We start from the raw sequence: 14,714 nt of genomic DNA on the forward strand, positions 1-14,714 counted from the left end.
ACGCCGTAGGAGAGGGGACCGAGGAGCACAGCCTGCCACCCTGTGGCAATGGAGAAGGGCGGGGAGGGAGCACCTGTTACCTGACTGTCCCCACCCTCACCCCCAGGCATGCACGCAACAGGGTGGGGAGTGGCCAGGTTGGGGCAATCCTCATCGGCAGAATTCCTATTTGGCTTAAACTGAGTTTTCCTTAATCTGATTTCCTCTTAACAATGATGAATCCTGAGAAAATGTCTGCCTTTGGTGTTTTCCTAGAACCTGAGCAGGGACTTAAGATGTATTAGGGACATCCTGAAAATTAATGTATTCTTTAAAATTTCTTCTCACTTATTTGCATGCCGCCTGCACTGTGAGGTGGGCAGGGGAGGGTGTGACTGGAACTCTTCAGTCACATGCCCACTAAGTTGTAACTTGGGACTAGGAATGGTCTCAACTTCCAGGACCAGGCAGAAAACTCAATTTGGCTGGGGGTCACTCCATAACCAGAGGAAGACAATTTATGTATAGTTAGTATGCTTTTTGTGAGAAGGAAGGACATTAAAAAGAGCATTGCCCAAAAGTTACAAAAGTCTGCAGGTAGCAAGAAGCCCCCAGGAGAGAAATTGTTTTTTTAAGTCCAGGACTCAGATGGTGAAGGAGGGGGCTGGAGCCCTCTGCCTCCAAGTGTCCCCACGGGAGCCCTGGGAAAAATTGAGAGTGAGGATTCCATGGTGCCAAACCACGTGGACAGAAGCAGTCCAGGGAGCTCCTTCCACTGGCTGCAGCCCGCAGCCCCAACCGGGCACTGGCTGCCCTGCGGTGACTCGGGGCGCCTGCCAGAGAGCGGTGTGGCAGGGGCCAGGCAGCAGTGAGACAGCTGTAGACAAGCTGGGGCTGAGGAACTTAGTACTTAATAACTTGGTCCTTAGTAACATTTAAATGACAGGATCGTGGGACTGAAGTGGCTTTACAGTGCTGTTGGACTGTGTTAGAAGTTTTAGAAAGGGCTCTCCTGGCCTATTTGATGAAAGCATAGCAGGGGATTTGCACAGCCTGCAATCGGACAGATTTGTAAATTTGTTTTGGCTTATCCGAGGTTCCCAGGAATGGCGTCTGGATCCCAGACTTCCGCCTGACGGTAAAGCCCTTGTATGGAGGAAAACAGAGAATGAGCCTTAGGAGTCCTAGTATAGATGCTGAGAGGCATCCCATGGCCTGTGTAACGTCACAGTCACTGAATATTGTGAGAGGATGGCCTCTCTGCCTCCCGACAGTAACAGCTACTTATCGATTGACTGTCTCTGTTCTCAATCCTGTCACCCTTTTGCCTTTACAGCACGACTGTTCAGAGGTTCTGGAGACTCTATTCTAGCAGGATGGATCTGTCAGATCAGCCGATGCCAGAGCAAGGTTGGTATTTTTTTCACTGATGGAACAGTTTTATGGACAAGGGACTGGATGTGCAATGACAGCAGTGTCACTGCTACCTGGGACTTCAGCCCAGGAAGCTGAGTTACAGTTATCGAGAGGAAAAAGGTAAACACTCATATGGACTCTAAATATGCTTTTATGGTTGTATATGCTCATAGTGTCACTTAAAAGAAAAGGTGTCTTCTGACAGCAGGAGATAAGAATATTAAGTATGCCACTAAAATAATGGCCTCAATACAGGCCATGGCTAAGCCCAAGCAGGTGGCCAACATGGCAAAAAGAAATCAGGCTAATGACAGGGCTACTAAGGAGGCTGCTAGAGGCGATCTGTTTTCTGGGGACCCCAGCTAGATTTAGATCCCCTTTAAAGCTAAAGACTGGAACTCTGCCATTTGGGATGGCACAGCTAAGTGGAGACAGAATTCTCATGGACTCGTATTTCTACCTGAAGTGTTGGTTCAGCCTCTTACAAGACACCTACGTAAATGTTTTAATGGATTTGGGGAATCTCAGTTGGGAAGACCCTATTTCAGTGGACTGTTTGTGTGCTTGCCTTAACGGATTCAGTGGGACCTCATTGGGAAGCTCCTGTTTGCAACAAACTGTTTGTGTGCTTGAAACAATCCAAGGACAGAGAGGCAGCCCACTGCACAGGGAGCCCAACATGGCGGTGGAGGGCAACCCTTTCAATGATGGGCAGTTTCACTTGGTATTAGTAGATACCTTTTCAGGCTGGGTAAAGACTTGTCATACCGAAATGGGAACATCTCAAGTTCCAAAATGGGTTCCTACCAGAAGCTGCTGGCCTGGTTCAGGGCCTTTGCCGAGTTCCTGTGCATATCTGACAGCACACAGCAGGTCCAAGCCTCGGAGGATGATGGGATGACAGATATCAGGAAAACAGAGGCCAAGCAGGTGGAAAATGGCATGCTGATGATGGACACCATGGACAGGCAGCTTCAAAGACAGCTCAGCAGCTCCTCCTCCTACAGCAGAGATGTCAGTAGACAGCACAGCAGCATGGCTGAGCTGCAGAAATCTGGGGTCAAGATGGAAGGAACCTGGAAACCGATGGAGGCAGACGAGGGTCAGACAGGGAGGTCAAGCTGTCTGTGTCCTGGGACTTCCCTCCTTGTTGCTGCCCTGGCTACTAACTATTGGCTCAGTCTCTGGACCGACAGCCCCGTTGTTAACAGGTCCCAGGAACCCAGGAGCCCTGAGTATTTCACAAAGTGACTACTCCATGGTGGTGTTGCTTCTCATGGTCTGCACCTGGATCTTCTGCACAACGTTCTGTGGTCGCCCATGAACTTCTCTGAGTGGAGCCTCAGTGGGAACCTGGTAAACTGTGCAAAGAGCTGGATACAGTAGACTCAGTGATCCCACAGATGTTCAGCATCCCATTTGTTTACCTTACTTGCCTTCGTATTTTCTCTGCTCATGTCTCATTTTCCTGCTTACGTTAACATCCTGTGACACTTGTGGTTACCCTTATCTTGCAGTGTGTTTTCATACTCAGTAGGCTGTTTGTTCACACGGCCCGTTCTGTACTGCCTCTGCTGGTGTTTCACTTTCCTACCTTATTAATATTCCCCTTCAAGGACTTGGGGCCCTGAATTCTTTCGGGGGTTATGGACATTGATTTGCTGTCTGCTGGGCAGGGGCAAAGTTGGGTCAGGTCCCGTAGTCCTTGCTGCCTATCAGAGGGGTTAAGCTCAGGGGCTATGTTGGTAGACATGCTCTGTGGCTAAATCTAAAGCATTTAGGGACTCATCACTTGTGAGAATTGGCTGAAAACCCTGCATCACCAGAAGTCTTGTCTAGAATTGCTGTAGTCTGGAAGAGAAAAACTTAACAAGAAGATTATAAACACAGGGGCCTAAGATTAATTAGGACCATTATTTTTATAGTTGTAGCTGACATAATCGGTATTAGCCAAGATCCTGGCCATCCCCTGAGGGACCCAAAGCTTTGTCTCAATAGTGAGGTTCTAATATTCCTTTATTTAATATTTTCAAGTATTTTATATCCTTTTTATTACTTCTAATCCCTCTTCAACCTGTCCTGTACTGTATATGAGGAAGCAACAGGTTTCACTGATTAGAGCACATGCTCCCCCAGGCTCAGCCACTAGTACATCAAGGGTCCTTCTGTTTTGGAAAGCTCTCATAGCCGCAGAATCTATTGATTACTGTTGAGCTTCAATGGCCAGGACAGTGGCCTCCAGTATTCCTGAACCATTATCGAGACGATCCTGACTGATCTCTCTAGCAAAGGAATTCCCGTAAACCAGAAGAGGCTCATAGAGATGGTGCCCCAGTCCATTTTGTTCTAGGATTGGATTGTCCATGGCCAAGATTCTACAATTACACTGGCTCAAGTCTCTCTTTGGTTGCAATCTTAAAGCTTGTTGGAGGAAAGAACCCATGTTGGGGATTTGACTGGACATGGCAAACTGTGTTGGATTAAATTTAATTATATCTGGACACACCATGATCACAGCACACCTGCCCTGCTACTGGCTTGGCAGAGTTAGGTATAGATTGGTCCACTGCTTTTTAGGGAGACTGCTGTAGTCTCTCTGAAGCCAGATGTAGGTATGATTCTGATGGTTAGAAATGGCCATTTGGCCGGCATCGATAGATGGATCCCATGGGGTCCGTGGGTCAAAAGAAGAGAGTCGGTGGCCTAAGCAATAGTCATCCGTACACATAAGGTGATAAGAGGGGAAGGGAAAGGTAGCAATATGGGTGTGGTTATGCTGGCACCTCAAATTGTGGTATATTAGAGCAAACAGCATGCATTGGGAAAGGTTTGTTGTTGTGTAGTCTGTACTTTGGTTTAACGAGGGGTATCCAGTAAAGCTTCCTATTCCCCAACTGGTATTATTAGTAGCATTGCTCCGGGGAATAACATCCACTTTAAAGACTATTGAGCCATTTTTGCATCGCTGAGCCATTTTGAGCACTCTCCACCAGAGAGTGCCATTTTCATACTCAACCACATTAAACTAGGTATCATTATTGACTGGTTGTAGAGAGTAGTGTGTGCAGTTAAATTCTATGGTTTGATTGAAGTCTACTAGGCTGGTTAATCCCAGAAAAGGGTAATCTGGTGGACCACTGCTTTGAAAGCAAATACTAGCCTCTGACACCAGCCTCCTGGCTTGACCCACCAGCTCAGCTTCTTTTTGTCCCTGTACCCAGGCTGGATTATGGAGTAGAGGTCCCCCACCTATTCCTTTGTCTGAAGTTTCAGTACACAGGGTATAGTCAACTCCTCATACCTTCCTGTGCAATTTAGGATTGTTTCTAAAGAGACCGGGAATCCCAAGAGAGGGTGTCCTCATCCACTCCTTCACCTTAGGACATACCCAGCAGTTACTCAGATTTAACATTTTGGAAACTTGGAAGACAGCAGTTCCCAAGGATGTTTGGTTGCCAATGGTAATGTGAGAAGAGTAATCAGGTACAACAAAAGTTTATATTCCATAGTACTCATCTTAAGTGCCTTGGGGAGGGTGGTTTCTGAACAGAAGTCTCAATCCCTCAGTGGGCTTACAGGTCCACTGTATATATGTAGACCAGGAGATGTCCGTTGAGATTTGCTCTGTGGGCTTTACTCGAGTATGGCGGATCTAACTGTGTATTCCTGGCACCTTGAAGGCTGTGGGGGTGGATAAAATTACCTGATAGGGATCTTTACACAATGAGGACAATTGATTAGCTGGGCCTCCCTCCTTTTAAGACTTAGAATCTTGTTGTTTTAACCAAAATTTTTCTTTCCAATTATAGCCAACTTGATCACATACAAAATTTCTTCATAAATTCCCTTTCACAAACCTTATCACAACTTACACAGACCATCTATGACATGCGTGGACTTCCTGTTTTGTCCTAAATTTTTCTTTCTTAAATAAATAGTTTTTTTAGAACAAAAATTTACAAGATCCTTTCCCATGCAAAATTATTTCCTTTTCTTTTTCACCTGTCTTATCAAAAAATACATCTTTGTAGCCTTACCTTTCTCCACATCTCTCTCTCTCTCCCATACTTACTGGTTCCTTCTTGCTTTAATTTTCTTTCTGACTCTCTATTTTGAATCAACCTATAAATAACTTCTGAACTAGACAAAATTATTTTTTAGGGTTAGTCAGTCGAATTTGAAAAGGCTAAGCATTTATGTCACTAACTAGTTGGAGAAACTGAGGATCTAACTGTTGTTCCAACTTTCTCTCCTTGAGGATTAGGACAGGGAAGGAGGATTGACCACCTAGAGAGACATTTCCACCCCATTTTGAAAGGAGATCCTGTCCCAGTAAGGGAGTGGGGCATTCAGGCATTACCAAAAACTGATGAGTGAGAAGGAGATCACTCCACAAACAGCACACTGGAGGGGTGAAAGGTTTTTGTTTGTTCTCACCAGTCACTCCAATAACCAGACAGGACACGGGAGAGAGAGGTCCTACGTAAGAGGTCAACACAGAGTAGGTGGCCCCTGTGTGCACAAGAAAACTAACAGTCCCACCTGCCACGCCCACAGTTGCCCTGGGCTCCAACCCTACGATGTCAATTGTCCTCGGGTAGGCTGCCTGGAGCAGAGGACCCACTCAGTACAAGGACATCAGAGGGGAGGGCTGTGATCCTGCCCCTCTGTGGGCCTGGGAGCAGCCCCTCTTCTAGTGTCCGAGCTCTCCACAGGCTGGACAAGGCACCCTGGGGGCCCTTGCACTGTGCACGTGAGGATCCAAGTGGCCGGCTCCTCCTGAGACTCCAGCGTCTGATGACCTGATGATCTGAGGAAGAGCGAGGCGGCACTGCTCCCACCCCACATCTGTGGAAAAACTGTCTTCTAGGAAACCCGTCCCTGGTGTCAAAAAGGTTGGGGACCGCTGCAGTAAGCCGCCTGCTAACTGCTGTCCTTCCTGTGTCCCTGTCTTTGGAGACCCAGATCTGCTTTATTCCCAATTAAATCATCGAAAACTCATCACCATCCTGTACTCTGAGATCTGTCTTAGAAACGTGTAGATTTCTTCCAGACTGCCTCCACCTGTGACTGAAAGCTAACAGGAAACCCTCAGGAGCCCTTCTATACTGTTCTCTTATGTCCTGCTGCCTCCAAAATACCTAGGCGAGGTGCCCGGTCATCCAGCACACACTGCTTTGTGTAGGGACCTTCCGTGTCTGCATCTTAATCCCTTGAATCTATATAAGTGAAACATCTCAGACCTTTATTGATGCTACAGTTTTTGTTTTCCAGTGGCCAAAATACCAAAATGCCTATTGTATTTATGGACTAGAAACTGCTTTTAAAGCCTGTGTTATTACATCTACTCTTGAAGATGATAATATTCTCTGTGGCCAAATATTTGGACTTTTTCTGGACTTAGGCATTTCAGTATACTTAATTTTTTAATTTAACCCTTTTTACAGCCCTGCTTAGGGTAAAAATGAGTAATTTCTGCCTGTCTTCCTTTTCAAGTATTTCTGGATAAGGGATTCAAAAAACCTAAAACTGTTTTTGTTTGCTGTAATATAAAATATGGAATTTATCATTTCAGGAACAGAGATGACTGATGTTTTTACTACACACTTTTATATATTATTTTCTTGTCAAACTGGTTCACAAATACTTTCATATGTTTTTAAGTAAATATGTATTCACAGAATACCTTGTGTATATGTAAAGACAAGTATTTAATTCTCACTGCTCACTTTTAACTGACAAAAGAAAAAAAATGGAAACAATAGTGGAACATTTACTTGCTAGTTTGTTCCGAATTGTACCTAACTTTGGCTAGTCACACATCTACCCAAGAAACCTTCCCAATAGAGTACAACAGGATGGACTCTGAAATCACTTTCAATATCCCCTACTACTGCGGTCCCCAACCCCCAGCCCGCAGAGGGGTACTGGTCTGTGCAGGAGGTGAGCAGTAGTGAGCAAGCTAAGTTTCATTTGTATTTACACCTGCTCCCCATCGCTCACATCAGCACATAAGCTCCACCTCCTGTCAGATCAGCAGTAACATCAGATTCTCGCAGGAGGACAAACTCTACTGTAAATTGTGCATGCGAGGGATCCAGGTTGTGCACCTCTTATGAGAATCTAATGCCTGATGATCTAAAATGGAGCTGAGGCAGTGATGCTAGTGCTGGGGAGCGGTTGCAAATACAGATTATCATTAGCAGAGAGGCTTGACAGCACAGTAAAAGTAATGCACTTGAATCATCCCCAAACCATCCGCCCTCCCACCCTGTGGAAAAATTGTCATCCATGAAACAGTGCCAAAAAGGTTGGGCTACTAGATATCAGCTACCCTACTGGATACTGGATGTTATATCAAGTTTTAAGTGCAAAACTTTTAACTCGCCATTAGTATAATTGTGGATGGCTTCTGATTTTGTTTTGAAATCTGTGGATTGTTTTTAAACAATTCAAAAGTATGTGCCTGACTCTGAGATACTAAGTGGAATTGCACAGTTGCCAGTTTACTGAATGGGGACAACATTTCCCTGAAGTTTATAAAGCATACCCTTGTATAGCTTCAGGTGCTAGATTTGAAATTGATCCCTTATAAAAGCAAATAAATGCTCCATAATCAAAAGGTTTTTGAAAAATCTTCATTTTTCAAATGAAAAAATCTGGGTTTGTATAATAATGAGTGTGAAATAAGATAATGTGTAAAGAGAACTTTATCACCATGGCTGACAGCACTCAAACGTTTTTAATTTTTATATTTCCTTTCAATTAATCACACCTAAAAGAAGTACATTATTTTGACCAAAAGCCACAGCCCATGTACCTTTGTTCACCTGGCAGTAATGTATTGAAATTTCACATTTAGAATTTGGAAATGTCAACTTTCAGCACCCCAAACCTATCATGCAACGGCAGAGCCAACAATTCTAGAGGTCTCCCTGTCACTCGTAGTAAACAGGATCCCTTTCTTCTCACCTGTAGGAATACTGGAGACCATTTATTTATTCATTCATTATTTTCCATTCATTTCTTATGTGCCAGGTATTAGGTGCTGGGGATAGAAATATTAATACAGTGGACCCTTAACTGATTTACAGCATCACTTTCAAAGCCTCATTTCACAGATGAATATTTCTGAGTGCCAAATGAATTCAAGAAATAGTGCTAGCAGGGCATAGCAGCTAGCACCTGTAATCCCACCTACTCAGGAAGGTAAGGCAAGAGGATCACTTGAGGCCAAGAATTTGAGACCAGGATCACTAATACACCAAGACCTCGTCTTTAAAATAAAGGAAAAGGAAAACGGGAACGGAAGGGGAGGGGAGGAGAGAGAAGGGAAAGGAGAAACAGTGCTAAGTATCAATGGGACACATAACCCAGTAACCATTAACTCCCTCCTAAAAGACAGCCCAGTGGGCATATGAAGATGAATGGAAATGTGGAACTTACTCTGACAAAGTTTAAAACCTTGATAGAGTACAGGAGACAAGAACCCAAATAACCAAGAATAGGAAACTGAATATGATAAGTGGTCCCCAAATGATCTGGTCACCATGGTGGAGAAAGTATGTCTGCAGAGTGGTTGGGTTTGGCCGAAGCATTTAATGGGTGGGAGAGGTAGAAACTAAGGCTGGAATGATACATGAGGGCCACATGTGGAGGTCAGGTTAAGGCATCTGAGTTTCATTAGGTAGCAATGGAGAGTCCCTTGGTGTTGCTGAGCAGGGCAGGACATGCTTAGGGTGGTAATTTGGGAAGACGCCTCTGGCAGCAAGTGGCAGAGCCTGCAGAGCACTCAGGGAAGCCAATCCAAGCCTGGCACTCTGTGTTGGAGCTCACAGCACCCTACCATAGATTACCACATGTTAACAAGCCTAATGCCCAACAGAATTACAAGACTTGAGATGGACTTGAGCTTTCAGAGATCCAGCTTCAGAGAGGCCTGTGTTCTCAGCATACACAGACTAGACCTGCACCACCTCCCAGAAAGCTGCTTGCTAGTTTGGAGCAACGCTTAGCAAACCTTTCCCATCAAGAGGCAGATAGTAAAAGCCTTAAGCTTTGCAGGCCATTTGGTCTCTGTTGCAACTACTTAACTCACTCAAGTAAACATTGACAAAACATAAATGAAGGAGTGAAAGAGCATGGCTGTGCCCTAATAAAACAGGACTTGGCCATAGCTTGCCAGCCCCTAGCCTAGTGTTTGTAGCCTCTTCCCAGAGCCCAGATGACCAATCCAAATACAGAGTAGCTTAAACTCCTGCCAGAGACCCAAGAAGAGGGTCTGTAAGAAGGCTCCTTCAGAAGTATGATGCCTCCAGGGCTGAAGATTCATCCACTCACTGGAAGCCAGGTGCCAGTATGACTAATTCTCCCCTAACATTGTGAAAGCTAAAGCCATCTATCCTTGCTTACCACCCAAGACATAAGCCCCCCAGGCATCTGTGCTGTCCCACACTCTCTTTCCCTTTGTTTCTCCTGTCCCCTCTACATAGGACACTCACCTCCTACCAGACTCACATGTCACCTCCTCAGAGAGGATTGCCTGGACATCCAACCTAAAGAAGCTCCTTCCTAGGAACTCTCTAGTGCAGTCTGGTTTTTCATACTCTGCAACATTCGCCACTGGATGATCTCACTTGTTTATGGTGTGTCTCCTCCCACTAAAATGTGAGCTCCTTGAAACTGGGAGCCTGACAGTTCTTGCTCATCACTGTTCTGTGGCCTAGAGGAGGCCCTCAGCACATCCTTCCTGAACACTGTGTGCATGAGGGAGGTGCCACAATGCTCTGTGCCTCCTCCGCATCCTACCCATCTGCCCCAGCCCCTCACACCTCTCCATGAGGCCCTGAGAAAAGCTTCCGCTCTACACAAACTTCCCTCTGTCCTCAGATCTTCTTTGAATGCCTTTTCACCTTGTCTCCTTGGTGGAAATGTGAGGACTTGGCCTCTTCTGTGTCTTCTCAAGCGTAGGCTATTGTTTTCTCCTGTCCCGTGCACTGCAGGGTCGGGCACCACAGCCCTGTCCCTTCCAGTCTTGCTTAAGCACCTTCTCCCCAGCTCCAACCACGACCCCACTGACTCTAGAAGCCATTCCTCTAGAAGACCTTTTCAGTGCCTTAGGTCCACATTGTAAGCCTCTCTCGTAACGTTCTCATTGTGCCCTTTTCTTCACTTACAAGAGCACATTTCACATTGTGCTGCAACTATCAGCTTAATCCTCTGTCTCTTCCTTCATCCCCATCCCCTGCACTGGGCCCTAAGCTCTGTGGCGCAGGAACTTATCACAGTGCTGGCCCATAATAGGCTGTTAATATGCAATAATGGAAGATTTCACAGCTAATCTAATAGGAAGAGAGACTGAACACTGCCACCCCCAATGTTCTCTCCATACTGTATTCTCTCCATCCTTTGCAGACTCACAGGAAGCCACACCAGAGTCATGTAATGCAGCCTAGGACATTAGAATGCAGCCTAGGACAGCCCCTAAACTGAGTCTCCCCTGCCATCCCACCACTGCTGGGATACTTCCCTAATGCCTCTACAAAAGGCTTAGAGCTGTCCTCTTAGTCCTCTCTAAGATGTGACCCCCTGGGATCAAGGATGTTGGCCATAATTACTTTTGCAGCATTCTTCTCCCCTGTCTGCAATGCAGCATTTGCATGTCAAAGCTGCTTCACTTTACCTTGCAGTGAAGACCTGGAAAATCATGCACACAGATACAGAGCATGAGCACAGCTTGTTTGGATGGTACAAGTGAACATATATATCAATACATTACAATACATTAATACAATACATTAGTTTGCTTCTTTGTTCATCCTAGACTCCATATCCAGCACAAACTAAGGCCTCCTTCTAAGAATTGTTCTGGCCTCAAGAAATAACAGCTGTCTGTTAGGCTCCAGACTAGAAAGCTCTCTTCACAGCCAGTGAGCTCCACCAGTACTGAAACCACCAGTTTTCTACCTCCGGGTTAGGCCAAGGTCTAAGAAAAACCTCTGCTCCATGTTTATGTCATGTTTTTTTCTCCTATTCTGAACCTAATTTTCTCCAGGATGGTTTTTACCTGCCCTTTCTTCCTTGAATCACCATTTGGAGGACTGACTCTTCCATCCTGGTTCCCACAGCTCCCTCTTTGGAAGCCACTTCTCTATGCTATTTGGCAGGACCCACTAAGTACAAATGTTAATAAGTATAAAACTCCTTTTTATTATTATTAATAGACCTCAAACCCATCTTTACTACCCTGGCCTTAATAAGACCTATGACAGTGCCAATCCATTTAGAAGATGAAAAGTAGTTTCGATGATGTTCTCAAGTTATTTTAGGGTCAATTAAAATGAATAAAGACATGCAGAGGTTGAGAGGTTACCATAAGAAGAGTGATTTAAAAAACTAGGACAATTCAATACTAAGAAAGAGGTATGTCCTCACAAAACCACTAAAACATAAGGGAGAGGGGAAGAAGAAAGGGACCGCACATATCCGTAGCACCTATTATGTGCTAAACCCTCTGCAAGCCCTATTCCTTTTCTCATCTCCTTAATCTGTACAACACTGCAATAATACAGCTGTTAGATGCTGATGCTTACAGATATTAAATAATTACACAAAGGCACAGCTAGCAAAAGGAAAACCAGGGATTCAAACTCAGGGCCACATGTCTCTATTTCAGTCCGGTTCATCTAGTTGCAAGAGAGAAATAGCATAAGTAAAAGAGAGGTTAGCTGAAATGATAGATAGTGAGAGAATAAGAATTGAGACTATCTGGGAACACCAAGAACAGAAGCCATTGACAGGGTGAGATTTCTTGCAGACTAGAACTGCAAGGTGGCTTGGATTACAAGACAGCTCCAGGACCCCCATCTACAAGTAAATACCCACAGATTTTCATTCTCCTGCTCAGTCAGGTACCAGATGGAGCAACAGTGTGATCTGACTTGGTCAGCTGACTCAGTTTCTGCTCACCCCAAACTTTCAGCCCTCTACCTTTTAGCTTCAGCTTCCCCTGCCAAGTGAAAATTCGTTTCATGCTTCCTAATTCCAAATGCCAAGAGAAAAGCCAGATCAGGATCTCCTCTCCTTTTAAGACTGAGCACTGGTCAGCCTACACACTGTCTGGCCAAGCACCCAACATGATCCAATCAGCCTGGCCTTGCACTTGCTGCTCCCCTGCCTGGGGAATGCTGAGTCTTTAACGTTTAGGGCTCAGCTCACCTCAGAGAGGCTTCCCCCTCTATTTGGCCACCCAGTAGTGGTTCGATACCCCCATACACACATACCCAAGCTTTCAGTCACTCTTTTAGCACAGTACCCAATATCTAATTTCTTCATAGCTCTTAGCACTATCTGAATTTATTTTATTTTTTGAGCTACCCCACTAGAATATAAACTACAAAAACAGGTGCACTTTGTCTGTCTTATTCTTCCCTGCCCTTGGGTCTCAGAAGTAGGTGCTTCAGCTCCTCGCAGGTATTCAATAAAATCCTGATGAGTGATTGAACAGCCAGCCAGACATGAGGCCATTAGGTAGAGGGTTTCTTCTTCAGAGGTGTGGGAAGGAGATGTCCCTTCACTTCAATATCTAGCCCAAGGGTGAGTTCTTTAATGGTTTCAAACTGTTTTCCTATAACTTCACAACAACCCTGTGTGGTCGGTATTTTTCTTAACTCTATGTTATAGATGAAGAAACTAAGATTTAGAAAAGTTGTGACTTGCCCAAGGTTACTCAACAGGTGGTTGGACGCTGAATTGGAATCATAACTCCCAGACCCCAAGCCCTTGAGCTTTGTACTGCATCACTCTTCCTCCCATCCAAACTCTAGGATGACAACTGGAACAATATGTAACAAAACTAATTAATATTTCACTTCCCTGGGAGTGGTCATGATGGATCTCATTATCCAAGAAGTATCATAGGCTACATAACATTTAAATAAGTGTTTAGATAAATCTGAGAATAATGGATTCACTAAGCCCCATCAAGTAGACATGTGGTGTGACTTTCTCAGACCTCTTCAGGGTGGCTGTGCGGAGGACAACCATGACCTCTCACCCAAGTTCTCCTCAGAATGCTCCCCCACTGCTAAGGCATACACCAGCACAGCAAATCTCATGCCCATTAAACCAGGTTAAGATTTGGGAAAGTACGTCAGGTACACGTGAATTCTCAAAGTGTCATTTTCTTCAGTCCTGTATTATCACTCGTTACATACTCATTGAGTACAAACTATTGCCATGGACTGAACTGTGTCCCCCCCAAACTCAGATGTTGAAGGCCTAAATCCAATCTGACTGTATTTTGCGATAAGGCTTTTAAGAAGATAATTAAGGTTAAATGAAGTCATAAGGGTGTGGTCCTAATTCAATATGATTGACGGCTTTTTAAGGAGAGAAAGAAACAGAGATCTCTGTCCACCATGTGAGGACACAGAAGGTGGTGATCTCCAAGCAAGGAAGAGGGCTCACCAGGAACTGAACCTGCCAGCACATTGATCTCGGACTTCCCATTCCCCATGACTGTGAGAAAATAAATTTCTGTCTTCTAAACCACCCAGTCTATGGTATTTTGTATGACCACCTCAGCAAATTGAGACATTTCTGTTTCAGGTACCACATATACTACTTGTTATGCTCCTAAAATTCTTTAACATCTCACACCTGGAAAATACCACAGCCCCAAGAGAACAGCTGTTCTGCACCTGCTGTTAACCCAGAGCCACGTCATACTGCGGTGCTGCCAGGCTGCACAGCTGGGGGACAGCCTGGCCCACGACACCCACATTCTCCCCTTGCTCTGCCCTGTCTCCCTCCCATCTCCATCCTGAGCTCTCACACTGTGTAGGACCCAGCCAGCTATTTATTGGTATTTATGTCCACTTTTTCAACACTTCTGTCAGCAATCTGGTCAAGTGCATTCACCCCAGGCCTCTTAACTGGACCCCGCTCTGCCTTGATTCCCAGATCTCAGGGCCAGCAGAACTGTAGAGCCGTTAACAGGATGGGCTGCAGGGTCAGATGGCCACGTTTGGGATCCCAGTTGTGCTCTTGCCTAGGTTAGTATCTCTGAGCCTCAGTTTCCGCATCTGTAAAACAGAGGTGGGTGATAGTGCTCACTCATACCGTTGCAGTGACGTCTACATAAGATACTATATGAAAGCGCTTGGCATAGCTGGCCTAAAGTGAAGACCCTGACACACGCCACCAGTTGTCATAACTCCTAACCGCCATTCCAGTTCAACTGAAAGTGCCGCCTTCATTGGCCTGACCTTTCCACCCTCATTGGTCTGTCGCCTGCCAATCACACACTGGCTCCGCCT

This window comes from Lemur catta, chromosome 6, assembly GCF_020740605.2.
Source record: "Lemur catta isolate mLemCat1 chromosome 6, mLemCat1.pri, whole genome shotgun sequence".
Lineage (NCBI taxonomy): Eukaryota > Metazoa > Chordata > Mammalia > Primates > Lemuridae > Lemur > Lemur catta.